Source organism: Cricetulus griseus, chromosome 7 (genome assembly GCF_003668045.3).
Source record: "Cricetulus griseus strain 17A/GY chromosome 7, alternate assembly CriGri-PICRH-1.0, whole genome shotgun sequence".
NCBI classification, from domain to species: domain Eukaryota; kingdom Metazoa; phylum Chordata; class Mammalia; order Rodentia; family Cricetidae; genus Cricetulus; species Cricetulus griseus.
The window spans coordinates 49,963,695-49,987,878 of NC_048600.1; the positions used below are offsets into that span (position 1 = coordinate 49,963,695).

Genomic DNA, 24,184 nt, shown 5'->3' on the forward strand with positions numbered 1-24,184 from the left:
GATGTATGGCAATGTTGTCTGTATACTATGAGTACTGCTTTACAACAAACACTTAGAAGGTAAGAGTTCTAAAACAGTAATAAAAACTATAAATGCATAAGCCAGTGGCAGACATTTATCAACATACATTATCTTTATATGCTCTTTTGATAGGATTCGCAGCAAAGGAAATTGTTTACACTGGCATCACCAGGAATGCCCAGTGCTACAACATTCAAAAGACTATGATCTAACTAGCCAATAGGAAATTTTCAGTTCATTTTAAACTTGTGGGACTGCAATCTATCATGGGCCATTGCATCATTATGTGGTGCATGACCATACATTAATGGAATTAATAAGCTATGAATTTCTTTAAGTATCTAAGTCGACAATTTAAGTTTTGTGAAATATTACTATATCTTCACAGTAAATGGTAAAGAAAAGAAAGTCTTCCAAGAGTGTGAATAATAATCTGTCATTTCTAAATAGTTTTTCATTTATTACTCCACTGAGTCCTAGTAACAAATGTGAAACTAGATCAGACAACTAGAACAATCCCTTATATGGATAGAATTACACTTCCTATGCCCCAAAAGGATATGCTGAAATTCTTAGTTCTGGTGCCTCTGAATGAGTCCTAATTTAGAAATAAGGTTGTTGCAGGTATAATCGCTTAACATGAGGATGAGTTCATGCTGGAATGGGTAACACCTTTAATTTAATGGCTAGTGTCCTTTAAAGAAAGGGGACAGAGAGCAGAAGATGGTTGGGTAGGGACTAACAACAGTCTCCTACCTCCCGGTGAATCTAACAGAAATGATATGCTCTATGACTCCAGAGGGAGGTGAGAAGTATGGACAGGCTAGGGAGGATCACAGTTGACAGCAGACTAGGACACCAGATCAATTACAGAAGACCACTGTTAGGTTTATAAAAGAAACAAAAGACTTTAACCCAGAGCACTGAACAAGGTGACAACAGAGGGAGAGAGCCTCACCTTTCACTCTGAATCCACAAATGAAAGAAAAGAAGGGAAAGCTCCAGAGGCAAACTCAAAAATCAGCACAACAGAGGTACAAACTGAGTACAGCAGATGCTGGGAGCCACTCCCTGCCCTAGTCACACATCACTTCCTGACTGTACTGGAACAAATAAGCAAAAAAATCCATGCAATCACATTTCCAAACTCCAAAGCCCCCTAACCCCATCACAAAGAGCATGAGTCCCAGGGAACCACAGAACCACATGAACAACCCTCAGGAAAAGATCTAAATTGAAACTCAGTGGCGCAAACATGCTCACACTAGGACTGTGAGACTAAGAGAGAAAGGCATCCTGAACCCAAGTAAAATACAAGTATCTAGCTGTTTTAAAGGTAAATACAGGCATGGGTGCAGTCACACCTGAGCTGCAGACATTTGGATATCACAATGCATATGGAGAAATGTAATCACTTAGCACACATGCAGAAGACAATAGCTGGCCAGGCATGAATTATTCTGTGGTGGCACCCCCAGGCTGAGATCTGGGAGACTCCTAAGAGAAAGCCAATCCCAATGATACCTGGACAGAAATTCAAAGTAAAACGTAACCCATCTGAGCACCACTAAAACACTACATACCAACCAATCTGATCTAATGAGTTTGAACTGTAGACACAAAAAGTGGCACTCCCACATAAGACAAGTGAGAGGGGATGAAAGTGGCACCCATTCCAGAAAGGAAGAAAACTTGGATTGTGCTATAGTATTTTTTATATTACACCACCTTTTTGTTACTTCAAAGTTTTCATTCTTGAACAAATATTTAATTATTTTCTTTTAGTTTATGTATGCTTGAGTTTATCATTGTTCTGTGTGTGCCTATACCTGTTCTATGTCATTACCTGTACTATTTCTCTTGCCTTCAATGTTCCCCTTCAGGCCTCATTTTCTCTGTTTCTCTTTCCTGTTCCCCCTCTTTTTAGTTCTTAATTATAAATTTATACGATTTTAATAACCTTTGATCTTTACTTGTCCCAACAATACCTCAGCTCCCTCCTCAATTTATCCCTCCTTTATTTTCTCTTGTTCTTAGAATAATTCTTTAACTTATTCAGCTTACTTTCCTTTCGTTTGTACCCTCAGGAACTAACATTTTGTACTGTGTATTTTCTATGTTTTTCACTCCTCCAAAGTTATTAGAATTGAGAGGAAATACTTTGATTACTACAATACCTTCATAAGCACCTTCTCCATTGATCATTGTTCCTTCTGAATTTAGTGTTTTACAGAGTGGCACTGAGGATATGCCAGGGACTCTGAGGATGCAGGCTGTGGAATTAGCTACTGAGGTATACCCTGGTAGAAATGAGTCCCACTTGAATAATGTAAATACCTCAACTGAAAAAATACAGCTGATTTTTAAAAGTTCAACTTATGACGTAACTCTCTTATCCAAGTCCCAAAGGAGAAACACAAGAAACATGAAAAATCAATTCAATGTGTCTTCAAAAGTTACCAATTCTCTCCATTTTGGCTTCAAGCGGGACAGAGCTGGCTTCAGGCTATTCCAAAGGTTTTCCTCAAACATGGATATCAGACTAAATCACATGATTTATATCAACAATATGAATGATAAAATTAAAAAAGAAGAATTGAAGAGATCCCTGTATGCCCTGTTTTCTCAGTTTGGACATGTGGTAGATATTGTGGCTTTAAAGACCATGAAGATGAGGGGGCAGGCTTTTGTTATATTTAAGGAACTGGATTCATCCACAAATGCTTTGAGACAGTTACAAGGATTTCCATTTTATGGTAAACCAATGTGAATTCCGTATGCAAAAACAGATTCCAATATAATATCTAAAATGCGTAACAATTTTGCTGACAAGAAAAAAAAAAAAAGAAGAAAGCTAAAACCATGGAACAGGCTACAGCAGCTACAAACAAAAAGCCTGGGCAGGGAACACCAAATTCAGCTAATACTTAAGGAAATGCAGCACCAAATCCTCAGGTCCCTGATTATCCTCCAAACTATATCGTGTTCCTTAACAATTTACCAGAAGAGATGAATGAGATGATGTTATCCATACTGTTCAATCAGTTCCCTGGTTTCAAGGAAGTTCACTTGGTATCTGGGAGGCATGACATTGCATTTGTAGAATTTGAAAATGATGGGCAGGCTGGAGCTGCCAGAGATGCTTTACAAGGGTTTAAGATCACACCATCCCATGCTTTGAAGATTACCTATGCCAAGAAATAACATTTGGATTAGGCAGTTTGAAAGGACTTGGTATTATTTATAGTGTTTGTTTTGATAACATTCGGTCAAGTTATTTTAAGGGTTGGAAATGAAAGTGAAGTTTGGGAGAAAGAGGCACCTAATTTTTTTTCTTAGTTTTGGTGAACTGTGAAATCTGAAGCCTTAATTTTATACAATAAACTTTTATTTGTAAAAACAAAAAGTTACCAATTCTACAGTTGTGGGTTCCAATAAGAGATAATTAAGTGAAGTTTCAGGCAAATAATTCAAAATGATGATTGTAAGAAAGATAGATGAAAGCAATGAGAATGCATATAGGCTTTTAAATTAATACAAATAGAATATGAATAAATAACTTAATGAAATAAGGAAGTCAACACAAGTTATGGAATAAGAATTCACTAAAGATATAGAAATACTGGGGCTGGGGGAAGCAAACTGAAATTTCAGAAATGAAAAACTTAGTCCAATAAAAATCTCAGTAGAAATCCCAGTCAAGAGAATTGAGTTCATGGCAGAATATCAGGGCTTAAAGACAAGGTAGGTGAACAATAAAGATACAAAAGAATAATATTAAATATAAAGTAAATGTATGAACAAAACATCTGCGATCTGTGGGTTACTGTTAAAAGACCAAATTTATAAACCATAGCATAGAAAGAAGAGAAGTACAAACTAAAAGCATAGAAAACACATTCGATAAAGTCATATCAGAATAAATGTTCAACCAAGGAAAAAAGATGACAAGATACCTGGTCTTTGGAAGGCTAGGTAGATAAACAAGCCCAGAAAAGTACTCCCCATATTACATCACAGTTAAAACACTTAAGAGTACTGAGCAAAGAACATTGAGAGCCACAAGAAAGAAGTTTCACATCACACATAAAGGCAAATCCATTACAATCATAGTAGATTTCTCAACAAAAACTCTAAAAGCAGCTGGGCATTGGTGGTGCATGCCTTTAATCCCAGCACTTGGGAGGCAGAGGCAGGCAGATCTCTGTGAGTTCGAGGCCAGCCTGGTCTACAGAGGGAGTGCCAGGATAAGCTCCTAAGCTACACATAGAAACCCTATCTCGAGAAAAAAAAAGAAAGAAAAAGGAAAAGGAAACTCTCAAAGCCAGGGTGGTATGGAATGATGTGTTTTAAGATCTGAAATCAGTAACTGTCAACCCAGTTTACTAGATCCAGCAAAATTATCCATTATTACTGAAAGAAAATGAAAACCTTTCCAGGAAAGACATAAACCCCTCAGGTGTACACACTTACACACCACAGAAATTATAGTCCACAATCAGTATGGTTTCATTCCATACTACACCGAATTTCAAGTTATACCATACATTCTATAGCATAGAGCCATAGTAATTAATAGTAACAAAAATAACACGCTTCTGGCACCAAAACAAATACATAAATAAATGGAACATAATAAAAGACCCAGATTTAAGTAAACTAGTTTTTGACAGAGATACCAAAAATACATACTGGAGACAGAGTATTCAACAAATGGTGTTGGTGAAACTTGACTAGTGCTAGACATGGCGGCACATGCCTTTAATCTCAACGCTGTTGAGACAGAAGCAATTGGATCTCTGTGAGTTTGAGACCAGCCTGGTCTACATGGTGAATTCCAGGACAGTCAGAACTGTAAGAAGTTAAGGCCTACAAGGCCAAAAGATGAGCCAACCTGGAGTCTTCTTGGTGCTGTCAGAGGTCCTGATCGTCCTTTGTCAATGAGGGGTGACCAGGAGAATGGAGTACTGAGAGGGTATATCAGGTTCATCCCATTGCTAAATAAAGGAGTTTGCCGTTTCCATTTCACCTGACTCCTGGTGTCTGAGCTGTTGCTGACTCACCATTTCACCCCTCCCCTCAGGGAGCCATTAGGACACAACTACATGTGGTGCCCTGAACAAGAACTTTTAGCATAGGTTTTGAGCTCGCTTTTTTTTTTTTTTTGTGGCTGTAATTTTTGGGTTTTGCCCATAACAGGTTCTAGTCACCTCCCTCTCCTCACTTGCAGCTCTGGAAAGTAACCCCAAGGTAGTGTATTTCAGAGAAGGCCCCTTGATGTTGTGTGTTCTTGGTCTCTTTGGCAGGTAAGTGTTAGGACCTTCATTGTTTCCTTCTTTTGTGTTGTCTGTCATGTTTGTCTGCCTGTCTGGTTAGGAGGACACATTTTTTTTTTTTTCTGTTTGGTTTGCCCAGCACCTCTACATTAAGGGCTGGCCTCCTAGAAAGTGTAACCAAGACTCAGCTCTCAAATGCCATCCCTCCTCTGGAGACACCATGTGGGCATGCGGCTGTGGCCCAAAAAGCCCACATGCATGAAACCCCCACTAAGCCCCACTAAGCATGAAACATAAAAGTCCAACACAATTTTCTACCCCTGTTGACTGTTCTCTCTCTCTCTACAAAAGGGTAACATCTCCGAACCTCCATCCCTTCCATGTCTGATCTCTCCATGACATCTGATGAGGAGGAGACAGACAGTACAAGCCCCAGGAAACATGCTGAGTGTGGACACAGTTAAGACCACATGTGCTGCTTCCCATCACTGGAGGCTATACCTCCGCTGCAATGCCCTTGGAGTAAAGTGTCACAATGTCTACCATCCCCTGAAGGCAGAAATTCCCTTGTGCTGCAGTATGACCACCAGCTGCCAAAGACCCCGCCACACTCCCAACCCCCATCTCAGGTCTCAAAGGCCGGTGGTGGAAGCCTTCCCAGTCAACTCAGTACAAAATGCCTTTAGCCAGCCCTGTATTCCCATCCCCATAGCTGAACTCTCTGTTATCTGGAAGATAGAGCGATCCTATCACCCTCCTGTATAGCAAAGGAAGAGTCAACTGAGTGAAGGGTCAGCCTACAGATTGGGAGAGCATCTTTGTCATCTATACTTCTGACAGAGAATCTATATCTGGAAAACACAAAGAACTCAAAAACAAGAAAACAAGTTTTTAAAAGCAGACTGAAGACTGAGCAGATATGTGTCAAAAATAAAATAAAACCCTACCACAAATGTCTAGTAAAGACTTCATTCAAAAAGTGTTAAATAGCAAAGCCTCACATATAGATATTTATGTTAAAGTAGCAATGACCTATAGTGAAAGCCTGAATGCATATGACCTTAGAAAGTCTTCATTCTTCTACTTGGACTCTGCCTGACTATCTTAAACAGATCTCTCTACAGCAATGACACCCCACTTTCCTATGCTCCGTGAGCCAGATTTTAGCTTATCCATTGTAATTCTATCGGGAACCATCTGGTGATAAGACTGTAACTTCACACCCCACCCAAACCCTGTAATGACTGTTGTAAAAAAAAAAAAAAAAAAAAAAAAAAAAAAAAACAGTGAACCATGTCTCTCCCTAAAGAGCCCTGACACACCTAGACACGTCCTACTTTCTTCTGAGCCCTTTTCCCTCCCAATTCTCATTTTAAAGCCTATATTAAAGTGTATTTAATAAAATCTCCAGCTCTGCTTCATAAATCGTCTAGTCCTAAAATTATTTTCAGCACCAAAGCCTGGTTTGCTCCGAATCAAGGTCCCTAAGACTAGGAGATCTCCTCAGGCTACTGGGATTGACAGTGGGCACCTCTGTTTCCTTTATTCATGTCCACCAGATACTGACATTTCTACTAAAATCAGGAATGAGGCACAAGAACTCACTTTTTCCATTCTTGCCCTATATAGTGCTTGAAGTCTTAGCTAAAATTATTAGACAAAAGAAGTGAATGGGATACCAATGGGAAGACGTCAAATTATCACTACTTGCAGATGATATGTTCCTATATATGAGACTCCCGAAAACTCTCAGAACAAGTGAGCACCTTCACAGAGTAGCAGGATAGAAAATCATTACACAAAACCCAGTAACCTTCCTATCTACCAATAATGAGCATGCTAAGAGAGAAATCAGTAAAGCAATCCCATTATAGTAGCTTAAAAACCACTCTCAAATAAGCCCAACCAAAGAAATGAAAGACCTCTACAGTGAAAAATTTCAAGCACTGAAGAAAAAATATTGAAGAAGACAGTACAATATCAAGAGAGCTCCCACACCCACGGATTGGCAGAATCTATTTTTTAAATGCTGTATTTCCAAAAAGTGATTTACAGATCCAATACAATCTCCATCAACACCTCAGTGACAATCCTCACAGAAATGGAAAAGCAATCATGAACGGTATATGGAAACACAGAGAACCCTGAGTAGCTCAGGGGAATCCTTGCTGAAAGAGCAATACTGGACATATCATGGTGCTTCATCTCATATTGTCTTACAGAACAATAGTAACAACAACAGCATGGTCCTGACACAAAAACAGGCATGTAAACCGAGTAAGAGCCAGAAATAAGCTCAAGCAGCTACAGCAGCTACCTGATGTCTGTAAAGACATTTAAGCATACATGTGTGATGATCAGAAGACAGCTTGTGGGAGTAGGTGCTCTCTTCCATCAAGTGGGTATGTGGGGCCCAAGGGACTCCAACTCAGGCCACCAGGCTTCACAGGAAGTGCCTTTACCTGATGAACCACCTTGTTGGCCATGTGGCAGCCTCTTTGGTAAGGCTCTACATAAAACAGGATGTCCACCCATAAAAGAACAAAAGTTCATCCAAATACCTTACTCTGTACAAAAAAATCAGTTCAAAATGGATCAAGACCTCAATATAAGGCCTTAAATTTTGAAAGTGCTAGAAGAAAACATAAATAAAACATCTCAAACTACAGGCACAGGCAACATTTTGTTTTGTTTTGTTTTTTTCCTGAAAAGGACTCCATTAGCACAGAGAGCAGTTCCAAGAATTGACAATAATACTGCATGAAATGGGAAACATTTTACTCAGCAAAGGAAACAATGAAGTGAAGAGAAAGCCTCCAAAATGAGAGAAAGTCGTCACTCTGTGTCTAGAATATATGACCAATTCAAAGCTGCACACCAAAAAATATAATGAAAACAGTAAGTGGGCTGATCAAGTAAACAGACGGTTCTCAAAAATACAAAGTACGGATGATTATTCAACATACTATAACTCTGGGGGAAATACAAACTTAACCTACATATAGATCCCATCTCACACCAGTCAGAATGGCTAGCATTAAAAAAGGTACAGACAAGTGGAGCCACTACAGAGACTGACATGAAGGTGCCTCAAAACAAAACAAAACAAACAAAAAACTAAAGAGCACTGGCTGCTTAAGAGCACTGGCTGCTTAAGAGCACTGGCTGCTCTCCGGTGGACCCAGGCATTGATCACCAGCACCCATATGGTGGCTCACAGCTGTCTGTCACTCCAGTTCCAGGGGATGCAACACCCACATCTCACCCCCACAGGCATCAGTCATGTATGTGGCACACAGATGAACATGCAGGCAAAACACACTACAGCAACCAAGGGCTAGAAAGTGCAAATCCAGTTTGCTACAAGATTTCCAGCTGTGGCATGGCAGTGGTGTCGCACACTTTTAATCCAGCACTTGGGAGGCAGAGAAAGGCAGATCTCTCTGAGTTCATGGCCAGCCTGACCTACTGAGCAAGTTCCAGGACAGTCTCCAAAGCTACAGAGAAACCCTGTATCAGAAAAAAAGAGAGAGAAAAAAAAAAAAAACTCCAGTTGTGGAAATGGGCATTTGAAGCCCTAAGCAGACTTGAGAGTCACTGGTTAAAGACCTTGTAAAAATCAATCAATCAAGTTCCATCCATTTTCCTGCAAATTTCAAGATTCCATTGTTTTGTTTTTGTTTTTGTTTTTGTTTTTTGCTGAGTAGTACTCCATTGTGTAAATGTACCACAATTTCTCTATCCATTCTTCGGTTGAGGGGCATCTAGGCTGCTTCCAGTTTCTGGCTATTACAAATAATGCTGCTATGAACATGGTTGAACATATGTCCTTGTTATATGAATGTGCTTCTTTTGGGTAAATGCCTAGGAGTGGAATTGCTGGATCTCGCCATACTGATTTCCACAGTGGCTGGACAAGCTGGTACTCCCACCAGCAGTGGAGGAGTGTTCCTCTTTCTCTGCATCCTCTCCAGCATAAACTGTCATTGGTATTTTTGATTTTAGCCATTCTGACAGGAGTAAGATGGTATCTCAGAGTTGTTTTGATTTATATTTCCCTGATGACTAAGGATGTTGAGTACTTTCTCATGTGTCTTTCAGCCATTTTAGATTCCTCTATTGAGAATTGTCTATTTAGTTCTGTACCCTATTTTTTTAATTGGATTGTTTGGTGTTTTCGAGAATAGCTTCTTGAGTTCTCTGTATATTTTGGAGATCAGCCCTCTGTCAGATGTGGGCTTGGTGAATATCTTTTCCCAGTCTGTGGGCTGTCATTTTGTCTTGCTGACTACGTCCTTTGCCTTACAGAAGCTTCTCAGTTTCAGGAGGTCCCATTTATTAATTGTTGATCTCAGTGTCTGTGCTACTGGTGTTTTGTTGAGGAAGCGGTCTCCTGTACCGATTAATTCAAGGGTATTTTCCACTTTATCTTCTAGTAGGCTCAGTGTGGCTGGGTTTATGTTGAGGTCTTTGATCCATTTTGACTTAAGTTTTGTGAAGGGTGAAAGGCTTGGACAAAAAGAAAAACATGATATGTACTCATTCATATGTGGACCTGCTTTATGATACATAGTAGTCACCATGCTTTATCAGAGCTGTTTTTAATGATGTTGCTCAAAATGGTTTCCTCCCAGATGATGATTGAGAAGCTAATTTAAAAAAAATGGTGCCAAGTACCACAAGAGTAACAGAACTGTGTTGTTTTCTGGGATTTTGTTTTTTACTTTTTTGTTGTTGTTGTTTGTTTGTTTTTTTGTTTTTGTTTTTTGTTTTTTGTTTTAAATGGAGTATGCTGGATGTCTCTACAATTTTGTTCAAATGACTGCAGAACCTGGAAAAGCTGTTGCTGCTATTGATGCATAACATATTGCCATTATTGATATATAGAAACTCAAATATGTGATAAATCCAAGGTGTTTCAGTGAGTGCTCACCTGTGCATGCAAATTTGATTTCATCTTTAGTAAGTGGTAAAGTTATATGCTTGCCAAAAAAAATAAGTGACACACTGGAAGACAAATGTCACACAATTTCAATTTTATGTGTAACCTAGAAATGATGAACTTATGGGAACAGAGAGCAGAATTGTGGCTATTAGGCTTCAATGTGGGTCTTTTAACAATGGGGAAACTATTGGTTTAAGGATATAAAACTGCAGTTGGACGAGAGGCATAGACTCTGTGATGTCTTGAGGTCTACTGAGAGCATGATAAATATGGTTGATAACTATATGCTATATTTTAAAAGTTGTGAGATAGTATACTTTAAGTGTTCTCAAAACAAAAATGATGGCTATGTGTGATATAACATGTTAATTGGTTTAATTTAGCCATGCCATTGTGAACATACTGTATTATGTATCATAATTGTGCATGACTTTATGAGCTAAATAAATGAATGGGAAAAAATCAGTCAATCAATCAATAAAAATATAAATTCCTATTGAACACCTAAACTCATACCTTGGTATAGCAAAGAAAAGAAAAACACACACAGTGGCTGGAGAGATGTCTCGGTGTTTAAGAGGAGACCAGGGTTCAAATCCCAGCACCTAGGTGGTGGCACATAACATCTGTAAATTCAATTCCAGAGGCTCTGCTGCCCTCTTCTGGCTTCTGCAGGCATCAGACACAGCAGTGGTAGTACACAGACATCCATGTAGGCAAAACAACCACACACATAAAAATATAAAAAAGAAGAAAAGAAAAGGGGCAGAAAGTGCCCTAAAGGCTTGACCCTGCCATTTACAGAAAACAAGGATTTGTTCCTTGGCTCCCTGGTTGATGGGAGCTTCATGTTTTCATCACTTAGGGGAAAGAGAAGGAGAAAAATGTGTACAGGACCCCATTCTGAAATAAAACCAACCATAGAAGTTACCTTGAAAGACGACTTCAAGAGGCTCTCCCTCCCATCTTGACATTTTAATGGGGTCGGCAGTTTGAGCTTCCTTCTAATGGGAACCAGAAGAAACTTAACGGAAAAAGGCCACAACAGCAGGCCCCGAAGCCTTTGTGTCTAACTGTATCAGCTCTGTCCTCAGAAAATCGCCAAGCTGCCCGACAGGCAATTACTGCTGTTCCTAATTGCTTCTATCAAACCCGGCTGTTGGAAGTACCTAGTGCCCCATACTTAGCCATGCCTCAGCCAACCCAATTTTCTTGGCTTTGGTTAATGCTCTATTTTTGGCACACTGGTTGCTGTCTGGCAGTTGAGTCCATTCAGACGTGTTAAACTTTCCAAAGACCCTCTTTGATCAATGCCAGAAGATGATCTAATTAGGTTCTGTCTTAGGGAGTAAAATGGCAAAGCACAATGTCTCCTGTGTGGTTTGTCAGTACCCTGAGAGACGATGAAAGCTCATTTACAGCTCGGCCCATAGACACCCACGGTAGAGCTATCTGGAAGCAGCATTTTCTTGAATGCACGTAGAACTGGATATTTGTGTGGGAAACTATGAGTGCCCATAGGAAAGAATGAGTTTAGAATTTAAAGAATGTAAGTTCTGATATATTGCTAAATGTAGGAAGCATAATCTTAGCAATATTTTATCCGTTCTCTAAAAACTTCTATACAAACTATTTTGAACACCCCCACACACACCCCAAATAGTCCCATTATACCCAACCCCATCCTCTCATCTCTTCCAACCCAACTTTGAGATGTCTTCTTCTTCTTCTTCTTCTTCTTCTTCTTCTTCTTCTTCTTCTTCTTCTTCTTCTTCTTCTTCCTTCTCCTCCTCCTCCTCCTTCTTCTTTCCCCTTCAAATCCAGTTTGTGTTACTCAGCTAGTCTTGAGAGTGAGGTCTGTCCTGGCAGGTGGTCAGCTACCAATTGTCACACCATTGAAGGAAACTGACTCCCCCATTCCCAGCAGCTTTCAAATGCCAGTAGCTCCTCAGTTCGTGGGGGACTTCATGCCCACCATTACCCCTCTGTGCTGGGATTTTGGCTGCAGCTTGCACAGGCCTTGTGCATTCTAACAGAATCACTGAGTGTTCATATGTGCATCTGCCCCGTTATGTGTGAGAAGCACTGTCTCCTTGATATTATTGGCAACCTCTGGCTCTCATGATCTTTCTGCACCCTCGTCAAGAATTTTTTTAATTTAAAAAGTTTCCAATGTAATTAAATTACTGCTCTTGTTATTTCCTTCCACTCCATTTTAAACTGTCTATTGATGTCAGTAAAAGTCTGTTCTCACCAGGTTGAATGTGAACCAGGCTTCCAAGTGGATTTCTTCAATTCATTCCCTGTGAACCAGCAGGGATTCACTGCACATCCACTGTAGGGTTACCTAAGGTATGATTCCAAGTATTATAGAAAAGGCAAAACTAGAAAGAACCAATGTCTTCTAGGACCAGATATTTTAGCATTAGTACAAGAAAGTCACTATGAAAATGAATGGAAACATGACAAACTGTGGAAAGGAAGTAGGACATGACATCAGAATTATTATTGCACTGAAAATGCCATTTTCAATAAAAACAATAGCATTTGCAAATAAATAGGAAAGTGCAGCTGATGCACAGAGTGAATATAAACTGTCCCCTGAGGAATCTGACATTGTAATTACTAAAGACTTAAAACTAGCTGCTTTATAAACAGCTTCAAATAATAAAAACCATGTAAAGAGTGAATATGAAAATGATAACTTTCAAGTGGATAACAGCAACAAAGAAATATTTCTAAGTATTCAGGAAATTCTGGAGGTAAATCATAAGATCACTGAAATGAATACAACTGTAACTACCTGCCCAAGACCACATGGTCCAAAATCCCAGCATAGATGAGGGAGGAACACATAAAGTTGCACCCTAGCTGAGGAGCTCTGGAACTTGGTGGCTGCTAGGAGATAGCAAGTCAGATTTCTTCCAGGAGGAAGCCCCTGTAAGGCCCATGCTCTCCTAGCTGGCCCTTCAGATGATATCACTGTGAGGTTACCCATGTCCTCATAGATGGTCCTTCCAAGAGAAGCCCCTTGTAACTTTAACACTTTGCACCAGCCGCCTGAGTTCTGCTGCCAGTCTGGGCCCCCAAATAACACACACAGTCTTATATTTGTTACAATGCTACTGGAAAATAGCTAGGATTTCTTATTTGCTAGTTCAGTCTTAATTATCAACCATAACTACTAATCTATATATCTTTATAAGGACTTACCTTACTGAGGATGCCGGCCTTATGCATCCTCTCTTCCTGGTGACCACATGGCGACTCCTCTTTACTACATTTCCTAGAATCCTCCTTCTCTCCTATTCCCGCCTATCTTGCTTTTCTATTGGCCAACAGTGCTTTATTCATCAACCAATGAGACAAATACATACACAGAAGGACTTTCCCCATCAGCCCCTGCTAGGTTATCCATGCTTTCCTGGATGGTCTTTCCAGGATGAAATTATTGTAAGGTTACCCATGTTCTCCTAGCTGGTTCTTCCAGGATGATACCACTATGAGGTTACCCATGCTCTCATAGATGGCCTTTGACTCATGTATATAAAGACAACAGTAAATAGACTCCATAAATTAAAAGACAATGCAATATTGAGAAGTAAAAGTAGAGGGATAGATGAGGAAATAGAGGGAGGGAATGGTAAGTGGGTTTAACCAAAACATATTATATGCACTTATAAAATTCTCAAACAATAAAAAATTGGAGAAAAAGAACATTTCACCAGGCGAGCACAAAATTGGATTTAATTTATCAGAAGAAAACTTCATCTAACTTGAAAGTAAATTTGTTGATGTCAACTTCTTGGGGAAAAGAAAGGAGAAAGAATCTTTCAAAATGAACAGATTCTCAGAAACCTGTGGGACTCATGAAGCCTAATAAGATTCACAAAATAGAAACCCTGGCTGCAGGGGGCGGGGGTTGCAGAAATAAGAGCCCAAGCTGCTCAAATGTGATTTTTAAGAAATCCACTCATCTGCATAAAGAAAATTGATCAACACATCCAGATAAGAGGGGGTGGAAGAGATTATTTGAAGTTTTAAAAGACAATGAGAAAATAAAAAATACTGATTTTAAAAAAGTAAACTTGATTTCACTTTAGAAATTATGGGGATCAGAAAACAGTAAGATAACTTATTGAATGTATTGAAGGAAAAGGGCTCACTTTAGATTCAAGCACACACATAGGTCAAAATGAGCATTACCTAAAATAAACAGTGCAAACAATAACAAGAAATAACTGGGAGAGGGAAAATATGTAGGACTATACTAAAATAAGAGAAAAGTAGATTTTAAAGAAAAAGTAGAAAAATAATTGCATTATGACAGAAGTAATGATCTATAAGGAAAACATAGCAATGGGTCCCAAAACAAGCCCATGATATTTAGAGGTGAAGTTATGGAGAATTTATTTCCTAAACATGAAGGAATCAACTTGGAGATCAATCAATAATGGAAAGAGATTTGGGGAATTTAAAAATGTGTGAAAATTAGATGACACATTTCTAAATCAGTGGGTTGACCATTGGGCCAAACAGAAATTTCAAAGAGAGTTGGAAAACTGAGTGAGAGGAATGAAAATATGCCATACCAAAATGTACATGCTTAGAGGGGATAGTTTACCTTCCAATGCACACACACACACACACACACACACATATAATATAAATTAAGTAGATAACTCAAATCAATATATTAAACTATTACCTGAATAAATTAGAAAAAGACCAGACCAAATCCAATGGTAGCAGAAAGAAAATAATGAAGGGGGTAATTAATTTCATAAAAAAGTAGAATTAGAAGGACAATATGGAAAAATCAAAGAACCAAATTGCTTCTTTGAGAAGATTGATAAAACTGATAAATATTTATCATGTCTTACCTGAGCAAAGAAAGAGAGCAGACTCCAATTCAAGAAGTCAAAAAAGGAATTAGTGAGAAAAAATGTAAAGAAATAAGAGTATCATATAAAGAATTGGGGCGACTTGAACAAGGATATCTCCTATAGACATGGATATTTGAACACTTAGTCTCAAGTTGGTGATGATGCTTGGGAGGTCATCAAACCTTTGGGAGATTGAGCATTGCAGCAGGGAGTGCATCAGTGGGCATGTATAATCTCACCCAACATCCAGTTTTCTTTCTCTGTTCTGTCCTTGTATATGAAGACGTGAACTTTCAGATTTCTGCTCCTGATCTTATGCCTGTCTCTTGTTGCCATGCCCTGCCATAATGGACTCTTACCCCTCTGGAACCATAAGCACAAACAAATTTTTCCTTCTGTAAGTTGAATTGGTAGTTTTGTCATATCAAGAGAAAAATACATAGCATATGAGTTGGTACTGGTGAGTGGGCTGTTGTTGTGAAGAACCCGACCATGCTGTTTTTTGGAAAATTTTGTAAAACTTTGGCACTTTGACTAGAAAATAGTTGGGTGCTGTATGTAAGCAGAGTTTTCAGGGCCATCCTAAAAGAAGTCTATAAGATAGCAGTGCTGAGAGCTAAGTGGACTGTGGATATCCAGCTCCAGGCATTCCAGATGGGAATAATATTAACAACTGTACTAGAGGCTATTGCAGTGATATTTTGGCAAACAAAAAATCTGGCTGCCGACTGCCCTGTCCTCAACACTTGCCTGAGGCAAACTTTTAAACTAATGGACTAATTTCTTTGGCAGAAGGGATTTCAAGCCAGCGAAACATTGACCCTGTAGTGCTGTTACTGGTAATGCTGATGATGGTCTGCAAAGAAAAAGAGCAAGTGGGGCAGAGAGAAATAAGAAATGTACAGTTTGGAGAGAATGAGCATTAAAAAGCTTAATGTTATAACCAACGATTGTGCTGGAAGAAAGGTTGTAATTGCTAAGGAAATTAGCACCCTTAAGGAGCACCGTGATGCTCCTTAGATGACAGGGTGGAGTGCCCTCAGGGCACCACTCCACCTAGCTAAGCTTCCATTTTATGAAAGGAAAATGCCTAAGAAATGTTCTGATCCTAGAAAGCAACAACAAACAAAAGCAGCTGCTAACACGATCAGAGGGTCCAGGGTCCAACCCAGCCTGGCAGTTGAACTTGGTAGTACTGCCCACATGGTGATGGCTAAGAATGAAGGGGTTGTGGATTCTTCCTCTATGTTTTCAGAGAGCTACTGAGGCCAGGCAACATGTGGCTGGGGAGTCCCTTTCATGAGGGTCCTGAGAGAATAGGAGGCTGTGAGAAGCCACTGTATGAAGCTGTGAAAGTGTTGTAACTCCAAGATGTTGGACATGCCAGAGTCTTGGGATATCTGCCAAGGAGAGCTGTATACAGGGAGTGGAAGTAGCTCAAGACAAGGGAGAGATAAAAGCTGTAGGAGGAAAAGCTGGAGGGGCTGAGCCATTTGACAGCTCTTTGACACTAGAGAGGGAACTATGGGATTTGGGTTTGCCAGGCTGGGTTTCAGCCTTGCTTTGGTCCAGTATTTCCTCACTATACACCCTTTCTTCTCATTTGAAATAGTAATGTATATTCTGTGCCATCATGTTAAAAGTATGCAATTTTCTTTTTATTTTACAGAAGTTTATAATTACGAGATTGCCTTGAGATTTTAGACTTAGGACTTTTAAATAGTGTTGAAATTGTAAAGGGCTGTGGCAACTTCTGTAGTTGGACTAAATTTGTCTTGCATTGTGATGTGGCCATGAGCCTTTAGGGGTCAGGGAGTGTAATGTGAGGGGTTTGAGTGAGAGTGGCTCCCATAGGATCAGATGTTGGAACACTTGGTCTCCAGTTGGTGGTGCCATTAAGGGAGGTTTAGGAGGTGCAGCCTTGCTGGAGGTTTGTTATTGGAAGCAAGCTTTTAGGGTTAATATGATATACCACTTCTAGTTTTCTTTTCCTGCTTTATGTTTTCAGTTTTATGTGTGAGCACTAAGTTTCCTGCTCCAACTGCCATGTCTGTTGCTCACTGCCATGCCTCTGTACCACGATGGACAATAGCTCTCTTTAAGTTCTAATAACCTCTTTTATAAGTTGTCTTGACCATGGTAACAAAACCAGTAACTGATGCAGAAATATTATGATCAGTTGCACACAAACAAATTACAGGGAAAATTGAAAAATATCTAGAAACATACAAACAGTGATTCAAAAAGAAAAACATCCTGAATAGACCTATGAGACATAAATGGGATGCATTAGTACCCTAAAAATTATTTTCATGAGCTGGACATTGTGGTGCATACCTTTAATTCTAGCACTCAAGTGATTCTCTGTGAGTTCAAGGTCAAGTGATTTATAAAGCAAGCTCCAGGCCAGCCAGGGCTAGATATGAGAACTTGTCTCAAAAAAAATCTTTTCACAAAAAAACCCCAGGCCCATATTGCTTCATTGTTTTAATTCTATAGATACATCAAATAAATTAATACCAATCTTTTGCAAGCCCTATCAAAATATAGAAGAGGCTTGGAATACTTCCTAACAAGTCCTACAATCACTATCATTTTAGTATCCAATCCAGAAAGAAATCACAGTAGAAGTACATTGTAATATCCCTTTTGGACATGAATGCAAAAATCCTCAGTAAATTCTAGCAAACCAAATCCAACAACAGATTTGAAGAATTATAAACCATGACCAAGTAGGATTTTTTTCCCAAGAATTCAAAGTTGGCCTGATATGTGGAAATCAATCATAAAATAAATCGCCCATATTCTCACTTGACTTAGAAGAGATATTGACAAAATGCCATATACTTTCATGATCAAGGCAACTAACATACTAAGAATAAAAGAATTTTCTCAACATAATGAAGCATGTATCTAATATAGACTTATAACGTTGTAGTTAATAATGAAAGAAAAGCTGATATTTGATATGCACAATGTAAGTCCACTCTTGCCATTTCTTTTCATTGCTGTCTTAGGAATTGTATAAGGGACAAACAGAAAGACATAATAAACATTTACATCACAGTAGTAATAGGGAAGAAGAGGAGGAGAAGGAAGGGGGAGAGAGGAGGAAGAGGTGGAAGAGAAAGGGGAAGAAGAGGCAGAGGAAGGATAGAAAGGGGAGTTAGAAGAAAAGAATGAGTAGGAGGTGGAAAAGAAAGAGGAGGAAGGGAAGGAGGAGGATTGACAGCATGAGTAAATATTAAATTTGTTAAGCAAGATTTCAGGTTATGCAGTCAATATACAAACCCAATCATGTTTTTATATGCTATTAATGAGCATCAAAACAAAATTCAAAATTCCACTCTCAATAGCATCAGAAATAATAATAGACTTAAGAATAATATTAAAGAAGTGCAAGACAGTGGAAAGTACAAAACCATTGTTGAAAATGAATAAAGAAGGTATAAGAGAGTGGAGAAGTGTGTATTCCCCTATGGTTTGGAAGATTTAAGATGTCAATATTCTAAATGCGAAGGATTACTTGGACTTCTTTCTTGTGCCACCAATGATAATAATTCAAATGAATCATGGGTCTAAACATAAAAGCTAAAACTATAAAATTCTTAGAAGAAAATAGAGGAGTAAATCTTTGTGACCTTGGCCTAAGCAAAGCCTTACTACGTTTAACACCAAAATCACAAGAGAAAAAAATCAAAGTAACCTGGGCTTCCTCCAACACTTTAAAAAAATCTGTACCTCTAAAGACATAATGAAAAAGCCAAATAGGTGAAAATATTGGCAAGTTGGGTATCTGTTAAAAGGCCTACCTAGAAAAATGTTTTAACTTTTCTTACTCAAAATGTGAGAACCAGCAAAATCCATGCTCAACATGATTAGTCATTGTAGAGACGCAAGTCTGAGCTATAAGACAGCAGACATCACCCCAACCTCCCTAGGAAGGATTACAATAAAAAGACAGATGACAACTGTGTTGACAAGCATTAGAGAAAACTGACCCATCATGTATTTCTGGTATGGTTGTAAGCTGTACAGGTATTTTACGAAATGGGTTGGCAAATCCTTAAAAAGCTAAGTATGTAGTTAGCAGAGTGAAGAATTTCACTTCTAGGCATAGGCCCAAAGAAATGAAAACATGTCCACATAAAAATTGTGTACAAATGTTTATAAGAAATATTTTTATAATAGAAAAAGTGGAAATAAAGGTTTATCATATCAATTGATAGATACATTGCAGTGTGTTTATGTGCCCAATTATTTACCCATAAAGACATGAAGTTATACACATTGTAGCATGGATGAACCCTGAAAGCCTTATGTTAAGTGAGAGAAACTAAACACAAAAGGTCACCTGATGTATTATTACATTTATATGAAATGTTCAAATAGGTAGATTCATATAGAAAGGAAATAGAATGGACTGTGTTAGGGTTAAGTATAAGAGAATGGAGAAACTGCCTGCCGGTCTGGGGAACTTTTTGAGACAATAAAAATGTTCTAAATTAGACAGTTTGGTTGCACAAGTCTGAACATTCTATGACCCTCCGAATTGTCCATTTTAAAAAGAAAGATTTTATAGTAGGTGGATTATAACTCAATAAAACTGCTATTTACAAAATATAAATCATATCATACATCTGTATTTTAAGCTGTTCTATTCTTTTCCCCTGCTCTTAAATTCCAAAGCGTGGCCATGGACGGACACAATGTGCTATATCCTTCACATCCTCCTTCTCTATGTGCTCAGTGACCCTGACTCATGGTCTTCACTTTGAATGCAACTTGTTACTTTCTACTGTAGAGGCCTGTTTGGTTTTTGTTTTGGGAGAGGGTAGTAAACGTCCATTCCCTACTTTGCCAACCGTTTTCCAACTCATTCCTTCCATTTGTCTAGAGTGGAAATTTCTCCCTCTCTGCCCTTGGACAACCTTGTTGTTTATTTTCCTTAAGTATTTACAGCTCGAGTGGAGATTGTTTTGTGTCTTTACATGTGCATTTGTCTTTTGACCCAGAAGTCTAATTCCCTCTAATAGTAAGCTATCTCCATCTTAGAGAGAACCTTCTCTGGTTTCTTATTCATTCTACTCCAATTTTAAGAAGTGTTTGTCCAGTCGTTGTTAATCTGTACCCGTTTCTTGAATAAATTCTCAAGTATAATGACAGAGCTACCAAATTTCTTCTTACACACAGCCCATCCTAAAGAAGGCCAGCATAATGTGAATGCAGAAATGGCTAGTGAACAGCCACACCGACATCCATGCTTTTCCACATGATGGGATTTGAGTCCTCTTAAAGACCTATCTCTTGACTTCATCTGGGATGCCACCATTGTGTCCTGACAAGGTACACTGTGTGCTGCAGAGAATAAAAATGTGAATGCTGTCCCTGAGGAATTCACATCTGCTGAATGAAATAGACATAAACAGTGGGAAACAATAAATGCTGGTCATAACAAAGTGCTTGGGAATTACAGTACTGAAGGCCGTTGATTTTCAATGGAAGGTATCACTGAATTGGCTAAATTTACTTTAGGACATAATTTTGGAGAAAGTGACTCCAGATTAGGGATTCTTAAGTCAAGGATGGGGAGATAGAGGTAATTTTGCTCTGCAACACATGATTGGCCGTGCCCAAGATATTAGATGTAGGGGAAGGGGCTGTTGGCATCTGATAGCAAGAATGAGGGAGACTGCTAAGCTTCCTCCAATGCGCAGGATCATCCCTGCTGAACAGACATGTCCCACCCAATGTCATCAGTGCTAAGACAGAGAAGCCTGGGTCAGACAATGGTACCTGGTGCTAAAATTTTAATGGGGGAGGCTGGTAGGTGGGCTTTGGAATGGATGAATCAGGCTAACTACACTAGAACCCATGTTCCATCTCAGTATCGCAATAACAAAAAGAGAGATCATCAGTCATGCTGTGTTCTCTGCTATAGTACAGGAAGTAGGGTTCTGCATAAAATGTTTTTACTAAAGAACCAAATGTGAACCTGATCAAGACCATAGGACATCATTGAATGATTAAAAATATGTGTAAGTCACATGTTATTTTAAATAATCTCACAACTGCAATGTTGAAACCTTCAATTTTTAATATTGCTTCTATGGCTTATATGTGAAATTAAAGATAGTCTAGCCAGACATCAAAGTCATCACAATTTTATCAGTTGAAGCAAGTCAATAACTTTAAAATTAATTAGCTTGCTTAAATACAATTATTAAGTAAAAATCGGCATAGGCAGGCTGCAGAAGTAACAAATGTTTTAAAGGTGAACCACAAATTAGCCAAGTTGGAGCTGATCTTCTCTCCCTGTGAGTCAGGAATGGGAGGAAAGGAAAATATGGAAAAGCACACAGATAGGCAAGCACACAAAACAGCCCAGTCTGAAGACTATTTCAATCTAGAGGCTGTTCATTATGTAAAGAGCATATTCCTGGATTACTTTCTCTGTGTTTTCCAATATCCCGAGCTGCCCACAGCATCATTTTGGTGGGAAACCAGGAGAGACAGGAAGACAGCTTTTGTCTCAGGGTCAACCTGTGTTGCTTGGAAATCCTTGCCTAGGAGAGCCCCTGTTATCCTTGTTTTCAGGTAGATTAGACAGAAATCCCTCATCCAAGCCCCCTGCTTCTATGTGACCTGATCTCTGCTCTTTTTCAATCTCACCTTGTAAGCTACAGATTCATGCCAACCTTCTGTTTTTGTAGCCTTGGCTGCTATGTCAGATGCACTGGCTGTTTTCTGTCTGTCTCTGCAGGGATCTCTGCTTGGTGAGTCTCCTATAACTTATTTTCAGTTCAAATACTGACTCCTCTTGGGGTTTCTCTCCTTAAAGAAGTGTTTCACCAATCACTCATTCCCACATTATCCTCTTTGGTCATCTTCACTGAAGCAAACACTCCCTAAAATCATGACATTTGTTTACTTGCTCCATAAAGGGAGGGGCCTTGTCTGTTCCATTCCCAGTATTCCCCTGGCGTGTTGAATGGTGCCTGGCATGTGGAAGGAGTTTGGCAAATATTTGTTGAATGAATACATGAATTAGATAAGCTGGGGTTTGGACTGGATCATCTAGGACGGTCTCCTTCCAGCAATGAAGTAGTATGATTTTCAAAATCCATCACAAAAAGCATCCATCTTTCCAACTGAGAGCTTCTCCCTGCATATTGGCCAAGATAGGATTTCTCAGGGCTTAACTGCAATGGTGGGTAAGCAGGGAGAGCAAAACAGATGCCTTTGGGGGCCGGACACATCTTCCTCTGAGTTTAGCAGTGGAGCAAAGAGCAACCACTGTAATCAACACAGAGGTTGATGAGAGAGCAGCTGGGTCCTCTGCCAAATGGCCTTTGTGGATGTCAGAGCCAGCTTCTCTGAAAACAGCCCTTTATTTAGAACAGTACTCCAAGCGGAGCTTGCCCTCCACCCCCTGCCTGTTCCTCTCTCAATTGGGCTCTCCAGCTTGTCACATATGTGTTCAATTGCTTTCTTCACATCAGCTTGGGTAACCCTGATGTGAGGGAGATGAGAGAGTCAGCCATGAGGTCTGTGAAGGTCTGATGAAAGCAACTTTAACACATAACCATTTGCCTTGGCAGGAGCTTGGGCCAAGAGCAAAAGTCCTCTTGATGTGTCAAATTATAGATAAACACAAGTTTCAAAAACATTTGTGATATAACTGCAAATAAATGCTGGTAACTGGCAGGGTGCTCCGTTTACAAATAGTTGCTGTCATCCAAACAGTAAGAGGATAAACTTAAATACGACTGACTTCCCAAACATTTGAAAGCACATTAATGGGCAGGCTCCGAGGCTACAAGCATAAGAGAATATGAATTAAGGAGTAAGGTCTAACCAGCCAACAGCAAAGTTGCACAGGGTTATGGCCATGGGATCTGAGGTTTATGAAGATGATTCAACTGAGAATTCCTGTGAGATTTCTTCTCCAGTTCCTTCCATCTTCTGAAGACCTTCTGGGTTGTTCACACCCCTGACTCAGCTTTGGGTTGGCTTGTATTCTGTGAAGTGTGTCCCTAGAAACCTGATGAAGAGCCTTGGGCCCTGATAAAATAATTACACCTGGAAGTCTCCAAAAGGAAAAATATCATCAAGAACACCTGGATTTCTATACATCTCTGTGGTGACGGTGATGCTAACAGGAATCAGAGAGCAGGCCCACCACCTCTGCTCACTTCCATCCATCCATTAATCTACCCACGAGCCAAGATATATTTGTTATATTCCTCTTGTATGCTAAGTACCATACTAGGCACTGAACTACTTCATTAAGAAAAAGCTTGGTTCTGGGATCTTAGATAAATGTACATATCTGAAGATAGAAGACTCAGATTTCGGCTGTTATCTGAATTGGCACTAACCACCGAGAAACCAAAAATCACAGAGTACACATGTTTTCGGGGAATATTCAATACAATGTTAGGAGTCCAGTAGCATTTCCTTCTGTTCTCTCTGTTGAGTTTGCTTCTAACATAAACATTTATGCCAAGTCTAATGGTTATTCCTATTTCAAGTATAGAATGTAGTAAGTTGCCATAGTATCTTTCTCCATCCATCTCTCCCTGCCTCTCCCTCTTCCTCCTTCTTCCTTCACATGTATTGACATGTAATGGTTGTGAAGACACACTCAAGGGTCATGTGGATCTTCCTTGCCCTCCTAAAATGCAGTTTTGAATTCCCAAAATTTACCAATTCCAGAGTTCAAGACGCCAAGATTTTAAGAGTTCCTAGAATTTTGGCAATTAGGATCACAACTTCTTCTTGTTCTTGTGCCATTGTAGCATCCATCCCACCCACTGTAGCCAGACCATGTCTAATCACAGAACCCAGGCCTTTCTCTGAGTTCTGTAAGAAGCTGACACAATCACAAAAGGTATTTATAAATTTAACAGAAGACATTTTGGGGGTAGGGGGAAGGGTGGAAGCAAAAGAGAAAAAAAAAGCGTTTGGTAGCTAGATAATTTCAACAGATGCAATTTCACTTGCTCCATGCCTGCTAGTTACGAAATCTGAGCAAGTCATTTGACTTTCTGGGT

The 24,184-nt window shown here is 39.3% G+C and overlaps 1 pseudogene; it reads left to right on the forward strand.

Moving 5' to 3' along the window:
- Positions 1-2,500: 2,500 nt before the first annotated feature.
- Positions 2,501-3,273, forward strand: LOC100766555 (annotated as a pseudogene).
- The last annotated feature ends 20,911 nt before the right edge of the window (positions 3,274-24,184 follow it).